We start from the raw sequence: 6,762 nt of genomic DNA, 5'->3' as shown, positions 1-6,762 counted from the left end.
AGTTAATATGTCACTAGGTCAAATTTCTACTTGGGTATTAGATACCGCCTGTGGTTCTCATATTTGCAATTTGTTGCAAGGACTAAAGGGAAGTAGGACTCTTAAAAAAGATGAGATGATTCTACGTATGGGCAATGGAGCAAGGGTTGTGGCCATATCTGTAGGATCATTTAGTTTACATATGCCTACGGGCAAGACTATTATTCTGAATAATTGTTATTACGTTCCCTCTATTATGAGGAATATTATTTCTATTCCTAGGTTGGATTTGGATGGTTTTTCATTTAATATTAAGAATAACGAATGTTCTATCCTTAGAGATAATGTTCTTTATGGACGTGGTATTATAAATAATGGTCTGTATGTATGTGACGTAGAGCATGATTTACTTCAGATTGAACAAACTAATAAAAGAAAACGAGATGATAAAATATGACCTATTTATGGCACTGTAGGCTAGGTCATATTAGTGAAAATAGACTGCGGACATTGCATAAGGAAGGGTTACTTGACCCCTTTGATTTTGAATCATATCCTACATGTGAAAAATGACCAAATCTCCATTTAGTGATGATGGAGAAAGGGCTACAGATATGCTAGGATTGGTACACACAGATGTATGTGGACCAATGTCTACGCAAGCCATGGGTGGATTTTCATACTTCATTACTTTCATAGATGATCGATCTAGATTCGGATATGTGTATTTGATGAAACACAAGTCTGAAGCCTTTGAAAAGTTCAAAGAATATAAGTATGAAGTGGAGAAACAAACCAAACATAGTATTATAACTCTTCGATCAGATCGAGGTGGTGAATACTTGAATGGAGAGTTTCTAGATTATCTCAAAGAAAATGGTATAGTCTCCCAGTGCACTCCTCCATATACTCCACAGTTGAATGGGGTATCTGAAAGGAGAAATCGAACTTTTAGACATGGTTCGGTCCATGATGAGCTATGCGAATCTTCCAGTATTCCTATGGGGTTATGCATTGGAAACCTCAGCATATTTACTGAATAAGGTGCCTTCCAAATCTGTTCCAGGCCTTGATTACCTCTTGCTCACTTTCTAACTGTTTAGAAAGAATTTCTACTTTCTTAACAGCTTCTTCTAGTTCACTCTCAACAGTCAAGCATTTAAGCTTTATCTTTTCAAGCTCAATTACCTGATCCTCTAACACAGCATTCCTATCACTTAAAAACACATTATTCTCTTTAATCCTAGTGTTTTCTTTAGCTAGTGATTTCAGGGAAACACGCAAATGATATAATTCATTGGACATATCATTTATGGCTTCATTGCATTCATGTTTAGAAAGCTGAGAGAGATCAGTAGTAATTACCTGGTTGCTTGATGAACTAGTTTCATTTTCATCAGAATTAGCCATCAGGGCTAGGTTGACATATTCCATATCATCATCTTCATTGACCCCATCTGCTGCCCAATCATCTTGAGTGAGAAAAGCTCTTTCCTTTTGTTTGAGCAAATCAAAATACTTCTTTTTGTAATCAACTTGCTCAAATTTCTTTTTATCAAAGGTTGGCTTCCTACACTCACTTGCAAAGTGTCCACTCATGCCACAGTTATAACATTTAAACTTGGATTTGTCCACCATATTTTTGTTTGGCTTAGTGAATTTTGTATTTTTCCTGAACTTCATCTTTGCAAACCTCCTAGACAAAAAAGCCAGATGTTCATCAATATCATCAGAGTCATCCTGACTGGAATTGTCTTCATCCTCAGCTACTTGCTCTTTACCCTTGCTTGATTCTGATTTGCTTGTGCCAATTTTGAGACTTGGCATTGTCTTTTCCTCATTCCTGGCTTCAACCTTCTCACTGTTAGCTACAAGTGCAACTGATCCTCCTTTTCTCTTTCCCTTTTCCAACAGCTCATCTTGCTCCATCTCAAGTTCATATTTCTTCAAAATTCCATATAATCTTTCAAGTGTGAAGTCCTTATAATCTTGAGAATTTCTTAGAGAAATAGTCATAGGCTTCCATTCCTTTGGTAGAGACCTTAGAAATTTTAAATTGGAGTCCTTGACTTGGTACACTCTCCCATACAGCTTCAATCCATTCAACAGTTTCTGAAATCTGTTGAAGGTATCATTCAGTGATTCTCCTTCTTCAAAGTGAAAATATTCATACTGTTGAATGAGAAGCTGCATTTTGTTTTCTCTAACTTGCTCAGTGCCTTCACAGATAAGCTGTACAGTATCCCAAATTTCCTTAGCAGTTTGGCTGTTGATGACATTGTCAAACATAACTTGATCCAGGCCATTAAACAGAATGTTCATGGCTTTCATGTCCTTGTGGACCTCTTCAATATCTTCAACAGTCCATTCTGCCTTTGGCTTGAGAATAGACTGTCCAACAGCAACTGTTGCAGTAGCAGTTGTGGCCACCTTGTGTGGGATGTGAGGACCATTTTCAATGCAGTTGATGTAGCTTTCATCTTGAGAGAGAAGATGTAAATGCATCTTCACCTTCCAGTGATGATAGTTATCTCTTTCCAGGGTTGGAATCTTTACACCAATATCCTTCTTACTCATGATGTTAGCAGAATAGATCTTTAAACTCTTTGTATGTTAATAGCAAGCTCCGATACCAATTGTTATTCCCAGTGGACTAACAATGAGATTTACAGAAGGGGGGTTGAATGTAAATCTCAAAACTTTTTCAAGTTTTGAGCAGTTTCTAAGGCTAAGTGTTTCTGAGAACAAGTGTGTGTGAATTGCTTGAAGCCAATGCAGACAGATATATATTCAAACACAAATGTAAAGAACACAGAGAACTTAAAAACTTTTCTGGTGGATTTATTGTTCCACCAGAGATGTGTTATTTCATAAAATCTGTGATTCAAAGAATTAAATCACAGCTGCTTCCTAGTACAAACTAGATGATTTTCTCTCTGGATTTTTCTAAACAGCTCTGGAAAATTCATATCTAATTACTAGTTGCTACTTGGTTTATATATCACCAAGTTTACAAGTGAAGACAAAACTGTAAAATACAATTAAAAAGGCTCTTCACATGTTTCTTCTTCATTTCTCTATCCAATGCAATCTAGGATAATCTGTGAATCTTCGAACACTTCCTTGTTTGCACCAGAATGGAAATGCTGCATTTTCTTGATTCTTCCAAGAGGCTTCCACATTCCAGTTTGTCTCTGTCAACCCATGTGCCTCTGTCAGCTTATGAATTGTCACTATCAACTGCTAATGAACTAAGCATCCGTTGAAGCTTTCATCCGTTGATGCCTTATCCGTTGAGGCTTTATCCGTTGAAGCTTTATCCGTTGATGCATTATCAGTTGAAGTCTTTATCCGTTGAAGCACTTATCCGTTGATGGATATTATCCGTTGAAGTATTAGAGACATCCGTTGAAGCTTTGTTTCTTATCCGTTGAAGGTCTTTAATATCAGTTGATACTTCTTCACTTATACAAAATTACAAGGCATGAAATATTTACAATTAGCCCTCCTATTTGCATATCCACTAGTAGTCAACATGACTGATACTTTCCTACAACTTCTAAGAATTACAACTTGAATCCAGAGAATGAAATGTGCTACAATACTAAACTTATTGCTAAGTAAAGCTACTCCTTCAACGGATAGCCAAGATGGTCTTATCCGTTGAGGCTACAAACACTAGATTTCTACTTAAGTGTTTTGTTTAACTTATCATCAAACTAATACACATATTCCTAGCAATCTCCCCCTATTTATGTCTACTAGAACTGTAGGCATAAATTTGGGTTTAGATTGATGATAACAAAACACTTGACAAATATATAAACTGTAATAAAGCAGAAATTCAAAAGTGCTGCAAAAATGTGTATGCTGAGATGGAATTGAAGAATTACATTGTTTCCAAGGGTGCTCCTTTAGCCTGAGCAGATTAATTTCTTTTCCTTTGATCCCTTGTTTTCTTTCCTAGCCTCCTGTCATTCTCCTCTATTTGAAGTTGAAGTTGTCTATAGAATTCAGCTTCATCTTCTTCATTGATGTCCAATTTAGATTGCATATCCTTGAGAGTTTCATTACTGGCAATCTTGAGCTGATCTTCAATTCTGAAAAATCTTCTGACTCCTTTGTTGTCTCTGAACTCCATCAACCAATGAGGTGATTTGTGAACTGTAATTCCTCTTTCTTGAATGAGTAATGTTCTAGGCAAGGCATTGGGCTCCCTCCAAGTTTTCCTTATGTTGGCAATCTTGTTGAGAATCTCAGTCTTGGCAGTCCTGGTAAAGCCAGAATCCCTTTGTATGGCTGAGTAGACTCTAATCAAGGTAGAGTAGCCTTCATTCAGAATTCTGTAAAGAGGCCAAGTTCTTTCCCCATCTCCTTTGTATTTGAACACTAGTCTTTCTGGTAGCTGTCTGTAGGCAGCTATTCCCCTTACTTCCTCCAGCTCATCCATATAGAGTTCAATGTCTGAAAATTCTTTTATGTCACAGATGTGAACATAATCATCCTTAGAGGCTTGAGGCTTAGGCTTAGGCTTCTGTGTGAATTTGATTGAGGCTTTAGAGGGTGTTGATTTGATTCTTCTTTTCTGCTTCTTTGATGGTGGAGAAGAGGTTAGGAAAGTGGGCAATTTGATGGTGTCCCAATCAATTGGTTCCTCCTTGGGATTGATTGTTTCACCATGAATGTTCATGAAGGGGTCAGGCACAATAGGTTCAGGAATAGAAGGTAGTGGTTTGGATTTTGATTGGGTTTCTTCAGTCTTATCTACCATATTTCTCTTTGCATTGGCCTTCTTTCTGTTCCCTTTCTGCCATTCTTCTCTTTCCTTACTTCTCTCTTCCATATCAGTATCAACCATGTCCCCCACAGCTTCATCTTCACTTTTGTCTTCAATTTATTTCTGTTCTTCAGCCTGACTTGACTTTAGCTGTTTTTCAAGCTTTGCTTGTGCTCTTTTGTCAGCCTTTAGCTGTTTAGCTTCTTCCTTCAACCTTCTGGTTTCTTCCCTCTTGGCTATTGAGAATTTGGGATGTCCTTGCATCACACATATGCTCTTTCCCTCTCTGAAGATAATAGCCATGTTCCTCCTTACAGCCACATCCATGGTCTCTTTGTGCTTTGTGATACTTCTACCCAAAAGCTTGTCTTCATCAGGCTTTGGAAGAGGAAAATCCACTCCTTTCATCTGAGCAAGGCTTAGAGGATTCTTTGTAGAGTCCTTATTGGATCTGTTGTTCGGCTTGAGAACCATAGATTTCAGATTCTTGGAAGAAGTCTCTCCAACCTTATTCCTCTCTACTGGCTTGGGCACCATAATAATTGATTCCACTTTTATGCTATGCTTCACAGATTGTGATTGAGAAGTTGTAGAACCAAAAATTTGTTGCATCTTTTCATCAATCTTCTTCCTTTCCTCTTTGACTTGCAATTCAGCTGCTTCTATCTGGATTAGATCAATTCCATCAAGCTTTCCTTTGATTTGAATAGTTGGAGAAGTGGTGATGGCAGGAACTAGCACTTGAGATATTTGAACTGTTGTTGATGGCTCTCCTTCCCCTTTCCCTTTATTCTCCCCCTTTTTGTTATCATCAAGGGTAGGGGTCAAGCCTTGTGCTTTTGCCAGCTGCATGAGTAGATTTGTTTGAGTTTGTTGATTCTGAATAATGGTGACCATAGAGTCTTCAATGATCTGAACTCTGGTTTCCAATCTGGCCAGCCTCTTGTCAGCATCAGATTCTTTCCTCAGTCTCCCCAACAAATCTTGCATAGTACCATAAGGTATGACTGAATCCAACTTCTCAGCATTGTAGGATTTCAGATCAGCAATGTCCTGCTTGAGTTCATCCACACTTAGATTCTGTTTGAATCGCTGCAACTGCAAGAGATGCAGAGAGTCCAGATGAGCTTGAAGAATTGCCTTGGTACCAGCATCTGTAGTCTCCTGAAGGGCCTTCTGAATTGTCATGACTTGTATGACCAAAGTGACACCAAACTCTCCTGGTGTTGATGCTTTTGCCCATGCCCATTCAGGAAGATCTGGAACAGAACTTGGACCTGCTACTCCCCCTAAGTTCATGCTCTCATCCAAAGAATCAGAGTCATCATCATTAGAATTTACTCCAAATTCTTCAGATGGCTCACCACCTTGAGAAGGCAGCCTGTTAACAGCAGCTTTGTCTCTGAGAAGAGATTCTGAAGTGTGTACAATGTTTAAAGTCTGTTTTGCCTCCACATTGCCCTGAGCAGCCAATAATTGATAGGCTGAAACAGGATGAGTAAAAGTGTCAGCATCCAAGGAAATGTTATCAATTACAGCTTTGTAATGTTGCTGAAATTGTCTTTCCTTTTCTGCATCATCCACTTTCATTGACTCACTAGCAATGGCTGGATCCACCCTTATAGCTTATGTACCTGCCTTTCTCTCATTTTCTCTATTTTCTTGCATCAGGGGCTCCCCCTGGCTCACACACACTCTCACACCCTCACCCTCACCTGCTAAGGTGGCACTCCTCTCACTTACTTTTGCCATGCTGGAAGAAATAGCATGCATATGGTGACTCTCAACCTCTCCTTTTGCCTGGGAGCAACCCAGCCTCTCACTCAAAAGATCACTCCCTTCCCTCAAACCTAAAAGTGATTGTACAGTAACCATGTCCTCTACAGTTGGAATTGTTTCTGTTATGTGTGTAGAGACCATCAACGGATAGGGAGTATCCATTGATGTGGAAACTGATGGTATCAACGGATAACTGCAGTTAAGCTTATCCTTTGAAGAACAACCAC

This window comes from Apium graveolens, chromosome 5 (genome assembly GCF_009905375.1).
Source record: "Apium graveolens cultivar Ventura chromosome 5, ASM990537v1, whole genome shotgun sequence".
Classification (NCBI taxonomy): domain Eukaryota; kingdom Viridiplantae; phylum Streptophyta; class Magnoliopsida; order Apiales; family Apiaceae; genus Apium; species Apium graveolens.
The sequence above is the reverse complement of the archived record's forward strand: the minus strand, read 5'-3'. Positions refer to the sequence as shown.